The 17,257-nt window shown below is 44.2% G+C and overlaps 1 protein-coding gene across 1 annotated transcript in view; it reads left to right on the forward strand.

Moving 5' to 3' along the window:
- The window catches only part of RALB (RAS like proto-oncogene B), a 212,150-nt gene that overhangs the window by 63,855 nt on the left and 131,038 nt on the right, over positions 1-17,257 (forward strand). Inside the window, exon 2 of the mRNA XM_038747084.1 lies at positions 10,084-10,162. The gene's annotated coding sequence lies outside the window, so the exon portion shown is untranslated. The remainder of the gene's footprint in view (positions 1-10,083; positions 10,163-17,257) is intronic.

Genomic DNA, 17,257 nt, shown 5'->3' on the forward strand with positions numbered 1-17,257 from the left:
ATGATAATTGTGGTATGTATTAAGTAGTTACTATGTGCCAAGCAGTGTAATAATAATAGTGGCATTTGTTAAGCACTTATTGTGTGCCAAGTACTTTATTAAGCGCTGGGGCAGATACAAGATAATCAGGTTGGCCACAGTCCTTGTAGTCATGGAACTCACAGTTTAAGTAGGAGAGAGTAGAATTTAATCCCCAGGTTAATGGTGAGGAAACTGAGGCACAGAGCAGTGACTTGCCCAAGGTCACACAAGGCCAAGTGGCAGAGCCAGAATCAGAACCCAAATACAAATGTGAGGAAACTGAGGCACTAAGAAGTTACTGTTCTAAGCCCTGAGGTAGATACAAGGTAATCAGATTCCAAGTGGGGATCACAGTCTAAGTAGGAGGGTGAACCGGTATTGAATCCCCATTTTGCAAATGAGACAACTGAGGCCCAGAAAAGCGAAGTGACTTGCCCAAGGTCACACAGCAGGCAAGCGGTGGAGCTATTAGAACCCAGGTCCTCTGAATTCCGGGCCTATGCTCTTTCCACTGGGCCACACTGCTTCTCTCCCATATGGCTTGACACATAGTAAGCCCTTAACAAATACCTCAACTCTTTTTATTCACCTAACACTCTGGAAAAAACATAATTATCATGAAGAAGTTGCTAGGAGTTTTCCCATTGGATTTGGGATGCAGAGCAACATACAAAGCGAGAGAAACAAGCATGGCTCCTCTACCTCTCAATTGATGGTATTTATTGAGCATTTATTTTGTGCAGAACAGTGTACTAAGCACCTAGGACAGTATATATGCAATAGAGGTGGTAATGATGAGAAGCAGTGTGGCTTAGTGGAAAGAGCATGAGTTTGGGAGTCAGAGGTCGTGGGTTATAATTCTGGCTCCACCACTCATCAGCTGTGTGACTTTGGGCAAGTCATTTAGTTTCTCTGTGCTTCAGTTACCTCATCTGGAAAATGGGTATTAAGACTGTGAGCCCCACATGGGACAACCTGCTTACCTTGTATCTACCCCAGCATTTAGAACAGCATTATTATTATTAATAATTCTGGTATTTGTTAAGCACTTACTGTGTGCCAGGCACTGTACTAAGCACATGGGGCGGTAAAAGCAAATCAGTTTGGATGCAGTCCCTGTCCCACATGGGGCTCACAGTCTTAATCCCCGTTTTACAGATGAGGTAACTGAGGCATAAAGAAGTTAAGTGATTTGTCCAATGCCATAGTCCCAGCCCATAAGGAGCTTACAGTCTAGAAATGACAATCCTTAAGTGCAAACTTCATACTTGAGCTCTTATCCCTTCATTAAGCTGTTTTTCCTTGAAATATGGACTCCTGATTCTCCATTTCCAGTGCCTTTTTGTTGCTCCCTATTCATGTCACTCTAGGCCTTAGGTGCCTTTGTTAACTGCACTTCTTTCCTTAATGACCCTGTGCCTGAAATACTCCTCCTCCTTCCTATCTTCCACTCCCTCCCACTCAGCTGAAGAAGATGAGATAATAACAGCTTTCAAATTTATGAAGGGTTGTTTTTCCTAGATCGGTGATTCACTGTATTTCATTCATCCATTCAACAGCAATTATTGAGCAATTACTATTTGCAGAGCACTGTATAAGACACTGGGGAGAGTATGTTAAAAGGATAAACACACGGTCCCTGCCTTCTAGTAGCTTACAATCTAACAGGGGAGTTGGGTAGTCAATCGATCAGTGGTATTTATCTCAGACCACGGTATCAAGTAAGCTTGGTAGGGTACAGTAGGGTAAGCTTGGTAGGTTAGAAAAGCAGCGTGGCTCAGTGGGAAAGAGCACGGGCTTTGGAGTCAGAGGTCATGGGTTCAAATCCTGGCTCTGCCACTTGTCAGCTGTGTGACTTTGGGCAAGTCACTTAGCTTCTCTGTGCCTCAGTTCCCTCACCTGTAAAATGGGGATGAAGACTGTGAGCCCCACGTGGGACAACCTCATCACCTTGTATCCCCCCAGCACTTAGAACAGTGCTTGGCACATAGTAAGTGCTTAATAAATGCCATCATTATTATTATTATTACAGTACAATAGAGTTGGTAGACGCAGTCCCTGTTCACAAGGAGAGTTGGGACCCAAAGGTGTACTTAATAATAATAATAATAATAATTTTGGTATTTGTTCAGTGCTTATAGTTTCCAAGCACTGTGCCAAGCGCTGGGATGATGCAAGATGATCAATCAATCAATCAATCGTATTTATTGAGTGCTTACTGTGTGCAGAGCACTGTACTAAGCGCTTGGGAAGTACAAGTTGGCAACATAGAGAGACGGTCCCTACCCAACAGTGGGCTCACAGTCTAGAAGGGGGAGACAGAGAACAAAACCAAACATATTAACAAAATAGAAATGGAGAGAGAGAAACAGAGAGGGGGCAGAGAAACAGAGACAGAGAAAGAGAGGAAGAAATAAGGAAATGGAGAGAGAGAGAGGGCAGAGAAGCAGACAGAGACAGAGAGAGACAAACAGGCAGAGACAGAAAGAGAAACAGAGACAAACAGGGAAACAGAGACAGAGAAACAGAGAGAGAGAGGCCTGTCCCATATAGTATGCACAGTCTTGCCTTAATCCCCATTTTAAAGATGAGGTAACTGAGGCAGAGAGAAGTGAAGTGCCTTGCCCAAGGTCACACAGCAGATGAGCCATGGAGCCGAGGTTAGAATCCAAGTCCTTCTAACTCCCAGGCCTGCGCTCTGCCCTCTAGGCCACGCTGCTTCCAACAAGAAGATAGAGGATGAGATTTAAGGATAAAATCACTGGAAAAAAGGAGACTGTGAGATCTCTGTCCCCAAATAGTAATAACTGTGTTATATGTTAAGCATTCACCACGTGCCAGGTACTGTTCTAAGCGCTGGGGTGGATATGAGGTAATCGGGTTGGACACAGTCCCTGTCCCACATAGGGCTCATAGTCTTAATCCCCATTTTACAGATGAGGGAATCGAGGCACAGGGAAGTAAAGTGACTTGCTCAAGGTCACACAGCAGATAAGCGGCAGAGCAGGATTAGAATCCATGACCTATTGACCCCCAGGCCCATTCTCTATCCACTAGATAATGATGCTTCTGAGCCCCTTCCTTCCTCTCCCCCTCGTCCCCCTCTCCATCCCCCCCATCTTACCTCCTTCTCTTCCCCACAGCACCTGTATATATGTATATATGTTTGTACATATTTATTACTCTATTTATTTATTTATTTTACTTGTACATATCTGTTCTATTTATTTTATTTTGTTAGTATGTTTGGTTTTGTTCTCTGTCTCCGCCTTTTAGACTATGAGCCCACTGTTGGGTAGGGACCGTCTCTATATGTTGCCAACTTGTACTTCCCAAGTGCTTAGTACAGTGCTCTGCACACAGAAAGCGCTCAATAAATACAATTGATTGATTGATTGATTAGACCATGAGTTTATCATCTTTAAATAGGCTAGGGTTTGTCATCATCACCAGTGTTATTTATTAAGCACTTACTGTGGGCAGAACATTGAACTGGTAGGGTTACTCTGAAGGGGGAGTAACGGACCAGTTTCTTCCTAACTTGAGGACTCTTGAGAGGCTTAGTGTGGCCTAGTGAAAGGATAAATGGCCTGGAAGGCAGAGGTCATGGGTTCTAATCCCGGCTCTGCCTCATGTCTCCTCTATTACCTTGGGCAAGTCACTTACCCTCTCTCTGCTTCAGTTACCTCATCTGCGAAATGGGGACTAAGACTGAGAGTCCCATATGGGAAAGGTGCACGAGAAGCCACGAGAAGCAGCGTGGCTCAGTGGAAAGAGCCCGGGCTTTGGAGTCAGAGGTCATGGGTTCGTATCCCAGCTCTGCCAATTGTCAGCTGTGTGACTTTGGGCAAGTCATTTAACTTCTCTGGGCCTCAGTTTCCTCATCTGTAAAATGGGGATTAAGACTGTGAGCCCCCTGTGGGACAACTTTATCACCTTGTAACCTCCCCAGCGCTTAGAACAGTGCTTTGCACATAGTAAGCGCTTAATAAATGCCATTATTATTATTATTATTATTCTCTGTGCCTCAGTTACCTCATCTGTAAAATGGGGATTAATCAATCAATCAATCGTATTTATTGAGTGCTTACTGTGGGCAGAGTACTGTACTAAGCGCTTGGGAGGTACAAGTTGGCAACACATAGAGATGGTCCCTACCCAACAGTGGGCTCACAGTCTAGAAGGGGAGACAGAGAACAAAACCAAACATATTAACAAAATAAAATAAATAGAATAGATATGTACAAGTAAAATAGAGTAATAAATATGTACAAACATATATACATATATACAGGTGCTGTGGGGAAGGGAAGGAGGTAAGGGGGGGATGGAAAGGGGAAGGAGGAAGCCCACTGTTGGGTAGGGACTGTCTCTATATGTTGCTGACTTGTACTTCCCAAGCGCTTAGTACAGTGCTCTGCACACAGTAAGCGCTCAATAAATACGATTGAAAGAATGAATGAATGAATGAATGAATGAATGAATGAGGGGGATTAAGACCGTGAGCCTCCCCTTGGGACAACCTTATCACCTTGTAACCTCCCCAGCGCTTAGAACAGTGCTTTGCACGTAGTAAGTGCTTAATAAATGCCACTAGTATTATTATTATTATTACTCTGTCCAACCTGATTAACTTGTATCTACCCCGGTGCATGTTTTGCTCCTCTAGTGCTAACTTCTCACTGTGCCTCCATCTGGCCTGTCTCGCCGCCGGCCCCCGGTCCACATCCTGCCTCTGTCCTGGGACACCCTCCCTCCTCAAATCTGACAGACAATCCTCTCCCTGCCTTCAAAGCCTTACTGAAGGCGCACCTCCTCCCAGAGGCTTTCCCAGACTAAACTCCACTTTTCCTCATCTCCCACTCCCTTCTGCTTCACCTTGACTTGCTCGCTTTGCTCTTCCCCCCTTCCCTGCTCCACAGTACTTATGTACCTATCTGTAATTTTATTTATTTGTGTTGGTGTCTCCGGACTGTAAGCTCATTGAGGGCAGGGAATGTGACTGTTTATTGTTGTATTGTAATAATAATAATAATGATGACATTTATTAGGCACTTACTGTTCTAAGTGCTGGGGAGGTTACAAGGCGATCAGGTTGTCCCACGTGGGGCTCACAGTCTTAATCCCTATTTTGCAGATGAGGTAACTGAGGCAGAGAGAAGTGAAGTGATTTTCCCAAAGTCACACAGCTGACAATTGGCAGAGCTGGGACTTGAACCCATGACCTCTGACTCCAAAGCCCGGGCTCTTTCCACTGAGCCACGCTGTACTTTCCCAAGCGCTTAGTACATTGCTCTGCACACAATAAATATGACTGAATAAATGAATATGAATATGAATGAATATATGCTTGGCACATAGTAAGCACTTAACAAATACTACAATTATAATTATTTTTAAGCGAGGTCATCTCTGTTCATTTCAGTTTATGAATGAAAACCATGGGTGCTCACAGTTCCTTTAGGCATTGTATTAAGGTCATAGTAGGATTAACGATGAACAATTGTAGTATTTGCTAAGTGTTTGCTGTGTGCCCAGCACTATACTTTCGAGTCAGAGGTCATGGGTTCGAATCCTGGCTCCGCCACATGTCTGCTGTGTGATCTTGGGCAAGTTACTTAACTTCTCTGAGCCTCAGTTCCCTCATCTGTAAAATGGGGATTAAGACTGTGAGCCCCACATGGGACAACCTGATTACTCTGTAACCCCCCAAGCGCTTAGAACAGTGCTTTGCACATAGTAAGCGCTTAACAAATGCCAACATTATTATTATTATTATACTAAGCACTGGGGTAGAAACAAGATAATTAGGCTGGTCCCATTCCCTGTCTGACATGGGGGTCACAGTCTAAGGGAGAGGAGAACAGGAATAGAATCTCCATTTAACAGATGAGGAAACTAAGGCCGGTGAACTTGGGTATTTTGTTCTGCCAGCCCATAGGACCGGGCCTGTGTCTTTGTATGTATTCTGTGGTGCACGGTATCATATCCAGACAGAGCTCAGCAAATAATGACAGTAATAGATATCATATTTAATGAGACATAGGTCCAGGCATGAAGAGATCTAGGCAGGAAAGCTGAGTGGAAGCAGAAAAACAAGGTGGTTACATAAGGATTATGAATTTTGGAGCATTTATCAACCATGTAATTGACATGAGTTTACCAAAGAAGGGTTACTCTCCAAAAAGGAATCCACTCTGGGCAAGTCACTTAAGTTCTTTGGGCCTCTGTTACCTCATCTGTAAAATGGGGATTGAGATTGTGAGCCCCATGTGGGATACAGACTGTGCCCAACCTAATTGGCTTGTATCTACCCCAACGTTTAGTACAGTGCCTGGTACATAGTAATCCTGTCTCTGCCACTTGTCTGCTGGATGACCTTGGGTAAGTCACTTCACTTTTCTGTGTGTCAGTTACCTCATCTGTGAAATGGAGGACTGAGACTGTGAGCGCCTCATGGGACAGGGACTGTGTCCAGCCCGATTTGCTTGTATCCACCTCAGTGCTTAGTACAGTGCCTGACATATAGTAAGCACTCAAAATAATAATTATAGTAAGTGCCTATAAAATATCATAAAAAAAGGTGGCTGTGACCTCCTCTCTTTGCACCACCTCTCAAATAAAGGGAAAGGGATGATGATGATGGTATTAAGCGCTTACTATGCGGAAAGCACTGTTCTAAGCACTGGGTAGGTTACAATAATAATAATAATCATGATGATGGCATTTGTTAAGCACTTACTATGTGTGAAGCACTGTTCTAAGCGCTGGGGGTGGATACAAGGTGATCAGGTTGTCCCATGTCGGGCTCACAGTCTTAATCCCCATTTTACAGATGAGGGAACTGAGGCTCAGAGAAGTTAAGTGACTTGCCTCGCCCCCTTATCTCCCCCTTTTAGACTGTTGTCTCCCCCTTTTACACTGTGAGCCCACTGTTGGGTAGGGACTGTCTCTATATGTTGCCAAATTGTACTTCCCAAGCACTTAGTACAGTGCTCTGCACACAGTAAGCGCTCAATAAATCCGATTGATGATGATGACTTGCCCAAGGCCACACAGCTGACAAGTGGCGGAGCCGGGATTCGAACCCTTGACCTCTGGCTCCCAAGCCCCGGCTCTTTCCACTGAGCCACGCTGCTTCTCTAGGTGATCAGGTTGTCCCATGTGGGGCTCACAGTCTTAATCCCCATTTTACAGATGAGGGAACTGAGGCCCAGAGAAGTTAAGTGACTTGCCCAAAGTCACACAGCTGACAGTTGGAGGAGTGGGGATTTGAACTCATGACCTCTGACTCCAAAGCCCATGCTCTTTCCACTGAGCCACGCTGCTTCTATGCACACTCCTGAGTTTGGGTGTTTTCTACGACTAAATGAAACTCCCTGCGGCCGCAAGATGGATAATTTAAGGTGACCTGATTTGAAAAACTGATTGGAGAGCTGGAACGGGAGCATGCAGGGGTGACTTGGTTTGGAGATGAATTGCCCACAATTCTTGAGTAGTTTTGAGCAATTTACGGCCATAAATGTCTGAGCAGGATTTACCTCTCGAAAAGGTTGTGTAACGCTTCTTCGTAAACACGATCGCCCAAGTTTACAGCTGCAATCGTCTGGGAGGGAAACCGCAGTTCTCAGGCTCCTGCTCAGGCTCGTCCAACTGGGCAAGATTGTCCAACCCTCCGTTTCTGGCTCCAAGATGAATGGATTCCGTTTTCCGAAGGGGCTTCTCCTTCGGCCCAAGGAGTTCATTCATTCAATCGTATTTATTGAGCGCTTACTGTGTGCAGAGCACTGTACTGAGCGCTTGGGAAGTACAAGTCAGCAACATTTGGTGTCTATTCTTTCCTGGAAGGAAGATGGATGCCCCAGGAAGTCAGGAGAAAGAAAGCAGCGTGGCCGAGTGGAAAGAGCCCGGGACTGGGAATCAGAGGACCTGGATTCTAATCCCAGTTCCTCCACTTGTCTGTTGTGTGTGACCTTGAGCAAATCACTTCATTTCTCTGGGCCTCAGTTACCTTATCTGGAAAATGGGGATTAAAACTATGGGCCCTGATGGGGAAAGGAACTGTGTCCAACCTATCTTATATCTACCCTAGTACTTGGCAAAATACCTGGCGCATAGCAAGTGCGTAACAATTACCATAAGAAAAGAAAAATGTCAAGACGTCCTGGGGGAATCCCAGTTTGCAGCTTATTCATTCATTCAATCGTATGTATTAATAATAAAGATGGCATTTATTAATTTCCCCTTTTAGACTGTGAGCCCACTGTTGGGTAGGGACCGTCTCTATATGTTGCCAACTTGTACTTCCCAAGCGCTTAGTACAGTGCTCTGCACACAGTAAGCACTCAATAAATACGATTGATTAAGCACTTACTATGTGCAAAGCTCTGTGCTAAGCGCTGGGGAGGTCACCAAGTGATCAAGTTGTCCCACAGGGGGTCACAATCTTAATCCCCATTTTTCAGATGAGGGTTCTGAGGCCCAGAGAAGTGAAGTGACTTGCTCAAAGTCACACAGCTGACAAGTGGCGGAGCCGGGATTTGAACCCATGACCTCTGACTCCAAAGCCCGGGCTCTTTCCACTGAGCCACGCTGCTTCTCGAGCGCTTACTGTGTGCAGAGCACTGTACTAAGCTCTTGGGAAGTACAAGTTGTCAACATATATGGCTAAACCCATGTAGCTCTAATCCCACAGAGAGTAGTCTGTCACATACGTCTTAAACTTTATACACCTTGGCACTTACATATTTTTGAGTTATATGTAAATGCACATATTTAAAAAATCTGTTTATCCTTTCATACTTTATACTTTTGCTATCATCATTCATTCATTCAATTGTATTTATTGAGCGCTTACTGTGTGCAGAGCACTGTACTAAGCGCTTGGGAAGTACAAGTTGGCAACATATAGAGATGGTCCCTATCTAACACTGGGCTCACAGTCTAGAAGAAGAGTGGACTTACAGTCTAGTCAGCCTTAGTATTTTCAGTCAATCAGTCAACGATAGATATTTGAGTGCTTACTGTGTGCAGAGCACTGTCCTGAGAGCCTGGGCGAGTATGCTATAACGGAGTCGGTAGACTCGTTCCCTGCCCACAAGGAGCTTCCAGCCTAGAGGGGGAGATAGATGTTAATAGAAAGAAATCAATTACAGATGTGGACGTAAGTGCTCTGGGGCACTTTGTGAATGGCCTATGTCTGTGCATATCCCTTGTTAAATTCTAAGCTCCATGAGTGCAGGGATTGTGTCTCTTACCCAGTTGTACTGTCCTGAATGCCAAATACTTGTATATATTTACTATTCTATTTATTTTGTCAATGATGTCCATGTAGCTTTACTTCTATTTATTCTGATGACTTGACACCTGACCCCATGTTTTGTTTTGTTGTCTGTCTCCCCCTTCTAGACTGCGAGCCCGTTGTTGGGTGGGGACCGTCTCTATACGTTGCCAACTTGTACTTCCCAAGCGCTTAGTACAGTGCTCTGTGCACAGTAAGTGCTCAATAAATACGATTGAATGAATGAATAAAATACTGTACTCTGAAACAGGTGCTTAATAAATGCCACTGACTCATTGTTATTTATTGTATTCCCTCTGCACACAATAAGCGTGCAATAAACACCACTGATTCACATCAGTGCTTTGCAGTGCTTTGCACATAGTAAGCACTTAATAAATGCCATTATTATTATTATTATTATATGTGAAAGACTGTTACTCTCCCCACTTTCAAAACCTTCTTGAAGGCACACCTCCTTCAAGAGGCCTTCCGTGACTAAGCCCTCATTTCCTCTTCTCCCACTCCCTTTTGCATCATCCTATGCTTGAATTTGCTCCTTTCATTCCACCCCTCCCTCAGCCCCACAGCATTTACATTTATGTCCGTAATCTATTTAATTTATATTAATGTCTGTCTGCCCCTCTGGACCGTAAGCTCACTGTGGGCAGAGTATCTACCAACTCCATTACATTGCTATATTTTATTCCCTCAAGTGCTTAGTACATTGCTTCTGCACACAGTGAGCACTCAGTAAATATGATTGTTTGATTGATTTTTAGGTTGTGAATTCCCTAAGGGACGAGGACCATTCCCATCTGTGCAGTCTTTCCTTGTGATTCCTACGGTGCTCTGCACACAGTAAGTGTTTAATAAATACTGTTACGGTTACTGATTGATCAGAATCTCTCCTCCCGCTCCTATTCCACTAAGCAGTGTGGCTTAGTGGAAAGAGCACGGACTTGGGAGTCAGAGGACATGGGTTCTAATTCTAGCTCCTCCACTTGTCTGCTGTGTGACCTTGGGCAAGCTGCTTAACATCTCTGTGCCTCAGTTAGCTCACCTGTAAAATAGGGATTAAAACTGTGAGCCCCACGTGGGACAACCTGATTACCTTGTATCTACTCCAGTGCTTAGAACAGTGCTCGGCACATAGTAAGAGCTTAACAAATACCATAATAATAACAATAATATTTCTTTTACCCTTTGCAAACATATCCCAACACTTCCCCTGTCTTGTAATTCTTCTCTTAGAAAGCTTAGGTAGAGGACAGAGTAAGCAGCAGGGCTAAATCACCACCTTCCCAATTCCTGAAATTCATTTATTCATTCTTTCAATCATATTTATTAAGCCCTTACTGTCTAGAGTGCGGGAGACAGACATCAATTCAAATGAATAAAATTAAAGATATATAAATCAGTGTTGTTACGATGGGAGGGGAGAGTAAAAATTTGGGGTTTTTTTAATGGTATTTCATTCAGTTGTACTTATTGAGCGCCTACTGGTTTGTAAAGCACTATACAAAGCCCTTGGGAATTAGTTGTTATGTGCTTACTAGCAGTGCGGCTCAGTGGAAAGCGAATGGGCTTTGGAGTCAGAGGTCATGGGTTCAAATCCCGGCTCTGCCAATTGTCAGCTGTGTGACTTTGGGCAAATTACTTAACTTCTCTGTGCCTCAGTTACCTCATCTGTAAAATGGGGATTAAGACTGTGAGCCCCCCGTGGGACAACCTGATCACCTTGTAACCTTTCCAGTGCTTAGAACAGTGCTTTGCACATAGTAAGCACTTAATAAATGCCATTATTATTATTATTATTATGTGCCAGGAGCTATATTAAGCACTGGTTTAGATACAAGATAATAACGTTGGACAGAGTGCTTGTCCCACATAGGGCTCAAAGTAAGAGCCCCCATTTTGCAGGTGAGATAACTGAGGCCCAGAGAAGTTGTGACTTGCCCAATGTCACATAGCAGAAAAGTGGCAGAGCCCAGGATCAAAACTCAGGACCTCTGCCTCCCAGGATTAGGCTCTTTCCACAAGACCATACTGCTTCTGGCTATAAGTGGATATTTTAGCCACTATTTATAGCAATGCCCCATCTAATCATTATAATACTTAATAATTATGCTATTTATTAAGCACTTAATATATGTCAGGCACTGTACTAAGCACTGGGGAGAATACAAACGAATAAGATTGGACACACTCCCTGGTCCCACAGGGACCACGCTCACAGTCTTAATCCCCATTTTATGATAAGGTAAGTGAGGCCCAGAGAAGTGTGGTGTCTTGCCCAAAGTTACACAGTAGACAAGTGGCAGAGCTGGGATTAGAACTCATGACCTTCTGACTCCCAAGCCCGGGGTCTATCCACTAGGCCATGCTGCCAGTAGTGCTGGAGAAAGTTGTTAATTAGTTCATTCATTCAATCTTATTTAATAATAATAATATTATAATAATAATAATAATAATGGTATTTATTAAGCACTTACTATGTGCAAAGCACTGTTCTAAGCACTTGGGAGGATACAAGGTGATCAGGTTGTCCCATGGGGGGCTCACAGTCTTCACCCCCATTTTACAGATGAGGGAACTGAGGCCCAGAGAAGTGAAGTGACTTGCCCAAAGTCACACAGCTGACAGTTGGCGGAGCCGGGATTTGAACCCATGGCCTCGGACTCCAAACCCTGTGCTCTTTCCATCTAGCCACGCAGCTTCTCCGCTTCGCCGCTTATTTATTAAGCGCTTACTGTGTGCAGAGCACTCGCCTAAGGTACTTGGGAAAGTACAGTACAACAATAAACAGTGACAATCCGTGCCCACAACGAGCTCACAGTCTAGAGGGGGGAGAAAGATAGCTATACAAATGAATAAAACTGCAGATATGTACATAAGCGCTGTGGGGCTAGGCTGGGGAGGGGAGTTCTGAGCAGATCTCCGGATTTAGGCCAGTTCCCAACCAGTTGCAGGGGGTCTTCCTGGGCCCCCAGCGCTTAGAACAGTGCTTTGCCCATAGTAAGCGCTTAACAAATGCTATTATTATTATTATTATTATTATTATTATTATTATTATTATTATTAGACTGTGAGCCCGTTGTTGGGTAGGGACCATCTCTATGTGTCGCCAACTTGTGCTTCCCAAGCGCTTGGTGCAGTGCTCTGCACACAGTAAGCGCTTATAAATACAATTGAATGAATGAATGAGGGCTGAGTGTGAAGTGAGAGGGCACCCCAGTTCACAATGAACCCTCTTTATTTTACTTGTACATATTTACTCTTCTATTTATTCTGTTAATGATGTGCATTTAACTTTTATTCTGCTTGTTCTGACAACTTGACACCCGTCCACATGTTTTGTTTTGTCGTCTGTCTCCCCCTTCTAGACTGTGAGCCCCTTGTTGGGTAGGGACTGTCTCTATATGTTGCCAACTTGTACTTCCCAAGCGCTTAGTACAGTGCTCTGCACACAGTAAGCGCTCAATAAATACGATTGATGATGATGATGATAAAAGGGGGAGACAGAGAACAAAACCAAACATACTAACAAAATAAAATAAATAGAATAGATATGTACAAGTAAGTGACTTGCCCAAGGTCCTACAGAAGACAAGTAGCAGAGCTGGAATTAGAACCCATGACCTTCAGATTCCCAGGCCCGTGCTGTATTCGGTACACCATGAGCATTTGCTGTGTTCAGAGCACTGAACTAAACGCTTGGGAGAGTATAACAATAAACAGACACATACCCTGCCCACGATGAGCTTATGGTCTGTTTCCTCCTACCTGCAATTTATTTTACTGTCCATTAGAGTGTAAGCTCTTTGAGGGCAGGGATCAGGTTTACTAATTCGAGTGTACTCTCCCAAGTGCTTAGTGCAATGTCCTGCAGAGTAAGTACTCAAAAAACACAATTGATTGATTAATTGATAGATTGTAGGGACCCCGTCACTGAATGTTTCCAGGCCTGCTCTTCTTATGTGTCTTTTGTATTGTATTGTACTCTCTCAAGCTCTTAGTACAGTTCTCTGCACACAATAAGCACTCAATAAATGCAATTGACGGAGAATTGGAAATTTAAGAATGCGAATTGGCCTCCTGAACAATAGTAGTAATAATGATGATGGTATTTGTTAAGTGCTTACTACAGGTCAAGCACTGTTCTAAGCACCGGGGAAATACAAGGCCCTGCTGAGAGCTCACCTCCTCCAGGAGGCCTTCCCAGACTGAGCCCCTTCCTTCCTCTCCCCCTCGTCCCCCTCTCCATCCCCCCATCTTACCTCCTTCCCTTCCCCACAGCACCTGTATATATGTATATATGTTTGTACATATTTATTACTCTATTTATTTATTTATTTATTTTATTCGTGCATATCTATTCTATTTATTTTATTTTGTTAGTATGTTTGGTTTTGTTCTCTGTCTCCCCCTTTTAGACTGTGAGCCCACTGATGGGTAGGGACTGTCACTATATGTTGCCAATTTGTACTTCCCAAGCGCTTAGTACAGTGCTCTGCACATAGTAAGCGCTCAATAAATACGATTGATGATGATGATAATTAGGTTGGACACAGTCCCTGTCCCACATGGGGCTCGCAGTCTTCATCTCCATTTTCCAGATGAGGTAATTGAGGCTCAGAGAAGTTAAGTGACTCGCCCAAGGCCACACAGCAGACAAAAGGACCTACCCAATCTTCGGATGAATGTCTTATCACCCCATTTCTGGGCTTTCAGATATCTAAATGAGTTTCCTAAAACAACCTTTTGGCACAGGTTAAATCCCTCTTGGCACAGAGCCCCATGTTATAAAAGGTTTCTTGTTTCACGTTTAATTCCGGGTGCACACACAATGTCACACTGTTTGTTGTGTTCTACTCTACCTCGAGGCCATCTGAGTCAGAAGCATTCGCCCGGTTCTCTGAGTGGGACCACATCATGATTTTCCTCCTTATTGTGCAAGAAGTTTGGGACAATTCCCACAGGGGGTCAAGCCCAGCAGTGCAGGGTCTCAGTGCTGGCCTTCAGGATTTCCCCTTCTTGGGGACAAAGTGGTGTAGTTTCCGTTCTGTCCAAAAACCCTTCAGCTAAGAGGCCGTGGAGGGGATCTCAATAGGGGGAAATTATTAATAGTGGACTAAGAGTTTCTGGTAAACCTCAGCTCCTTCTAGCTGCAGGATAACCAGGAAATATGCAAGCGCTGACAGGACATCGTTTGGAAGTCTCCGAGATGTATCCCTCGCGGCCCTGCTCTATTTCTCTTGAGCCGCTGCCCTTTTTTCAATCTATTTGATAATCAATCGATCAATTATTTGTTAAACGCTTACTATATTCCAAGTACTAAGGCCTGGGGTAGATCCAAGCTAATCAATCAATCGCATTTATTGAGCGCTTACTGTGTGCAGAGCACTGTACTAAGCGCTTGGGAATTACAAGTTGGCAACATGTAGAGACAGTCCCTACCCAACAGTGGGCTCACAGTCTAAAAGGGGGAGACAGAGAACAAAACAAAACATACTAACAAAATAAAATCAATAGAATAGATATGTACAAGTAAAATTAATACATCAATAAATAGAGTAATAAATATGTACAGACATAAATACATATATACAGGTGCTGTGGGGAAGGGAAGGGGTAAGATGGAGGTAATCAAGTTGGACAGACTCCATGTTCCACTTGGGGCTCACAGTCTTTATCCCCATTTTCCAGGTGAGGTGCCTAAGGCCCAGAGAAGTGAAGCGACTTGCCTAAGGTCACACAGCAGATGTGGGAGCCGGAATTAGAACTCAGATCCTTCTGACCCCCAGGCCTGTGGTCTATCCACTAGACCACACTGCATCTCTGTGTTGCTTCTCTGCCTTGCGCCGATTTGATTAAACCAGAAATGACGTCTTGACACCTTTCCACACGTTTGGTTTTGTTGTCTGTCTCCCCCTTCTAGACCCGTTGTTGGGTAGGGACCGTTTCTATATGTTGCCAACTTGTACTTCCCAAGTGCTTAGTACAATAAGTAAGCGCTCAATAAATACAATTGAATGAACAAATGAATGAAATGTGGTACAGATAAAAGTCCTGCAGGGGAGGCTGGTGGGAGACATTTGAAGAGTTGAGGAGAGGGGGCGTGGGGAGAATTTGGCAGGTGCGAAAAGAGCTGGCTCCCAGCCCGTTTCCAACCACAGATACCGATCGCTCAGAAACTCACTCGACCAGGTAGATGGAGGCCTCCCTGTCCAACCCGAGGAGACTCCAGTGCAAACCTGGCTCCTGACTGTTAAAACCCGCATGGAAATCACCCAGGCCTGGTGACACACCTCACCTTTGCGGATGTTGGAGAAGCAGCGTGGCTCAGTGGAAAGAGCCCGGGCTTTGGAGTCAGGGTTCATGGGTTCAACTCCCGGCTCCGCCCATTGTCAGCTGTGTGACTTTGGGCAAGTCACTTCACTTCTCTGGGCCTCAGTTACCTCATCTGTAAAAGGTGGATTAAGACCGTGAGCCCCCCGTGGGACAACCTGATCACCTTGTTACCTTCCCAGCACTTAGAACGGTGCTTTGCACATAGTAAGTGCTTAATAAATGCCATTATTATTATTATTATGTTTTCCAATCTGAACAGTATATTTCAGGGGGAATCATTTCCAGCCCCTCCTAATCCCAGGAGAAACCATGTGAAAACTGACCTTGAGGAATGTGCTTTTTCTTTATAATGTCCCATTTGCCTAGGTCCCGCCCTGCTCTCTGATGTATTTTGGTTGAGTTGCTCATTTATTCCTATTAATGTCCGTCTCCCCCTCATTCATTCTTTTAGTTGAATGTATTAAGCGTTTACTGTGGGCTGTACTAAGCACTTGGGACAGTACAATGGAACAATACACAGTCACATTCCCTGCCCACAATGAGTTCACAGTCTAGAGGTGGGGAGACAGACATCAATACAAGGAAATACAATTACAGATTTATACATAAATATTGTGGGGCTGGGAGAGGGGGAAAAGCAAAGGGAGCCAGTCAGGGTGATGCAGAAGGGAGTGGGAGATGAGGAAAAGTGGGCCTTAGTCTGGGAAGGCCTTCAGTAATCAATCAATCAATCAATCATATTTATTGAGCGCTTACTGTGTGCAGAGCACTGCACTAAGCGATTGGGAAGTACAAGTTGGCAACATATAGAGACAGTCCCTACCCAACAGTGGGCCCACAGTCTAGAAGGGGGAGACAGACAACAAAACCAAAGATATTAATGAAATAAAATAAATAGAATAGATATGTACAAGTAAAATAAATAAATAAATAAATAAATAAATAAATAAATAAATAAATAGAGTAATAAATATGTACAAACATATATACAGACTTTGAAGGGAGGGAGAGTAATTGTCTGTTGGATTTGAGGAGGGAAGACATTCCAGGCCAGAGGTAGGATGTTGGCCAAGGTCGGCGGTGAGACAGGCTAGATCGGGGCACAGTGAGAAGGTTAGCATTGGAGGAGCAAAGTGTTCAGGCTGGGATGTAGAAGGAGAAAAGCAAAGTGAGGCAGGAGGGGGCAAGGTGATGGGGTGTTTTAAAACAAATGGTGAGGAGTTTTTGTCTGATATGGAGGTGGCTGGGCAACCACTGGAGGTTTTTGAGGAGGGGAATGACACGTCTTGAACGATTTTGTTAAAAGATGATCCGGGCAGCGGAGTGAAGTATAGACTGGAGTGGGGAGAGACAGGAGGTTGGGAGGTCAGCAAGGAGGCTGATGCAGTAATCTAGGCGGGAAAGGATAATAATAATAATAATAATAATGGTATTTATTAAGTGCTTACTAAGTGCAAAGCACTGTACTGAGCGCTGGGGACGTTACAAGGTGATGAAGTTGTCCCACGTGGGGCTCACACCCTTCATCCCCATTTTACAGATGAGGTAACTGAGGCACAGAGAAGTTAAGTGACTTGCCCAAAGTCACACAGTTGACAAGTG

Source organism: Tachyglossus aculeatus, chromosome 1 (genome assembly GCF_015852505.1).
Source record: "Tachyglossus aculeatus isolate mTacAcu1 chromosome 1, mTacAcu1.pri, whole genome shotgun sequence".
NCBI lineage: Eukaryota > Metazoa > Chordata > Mammalia > Monotremata > Tachyglossidae > Tachyglossus > Tachyglossus aculeatus.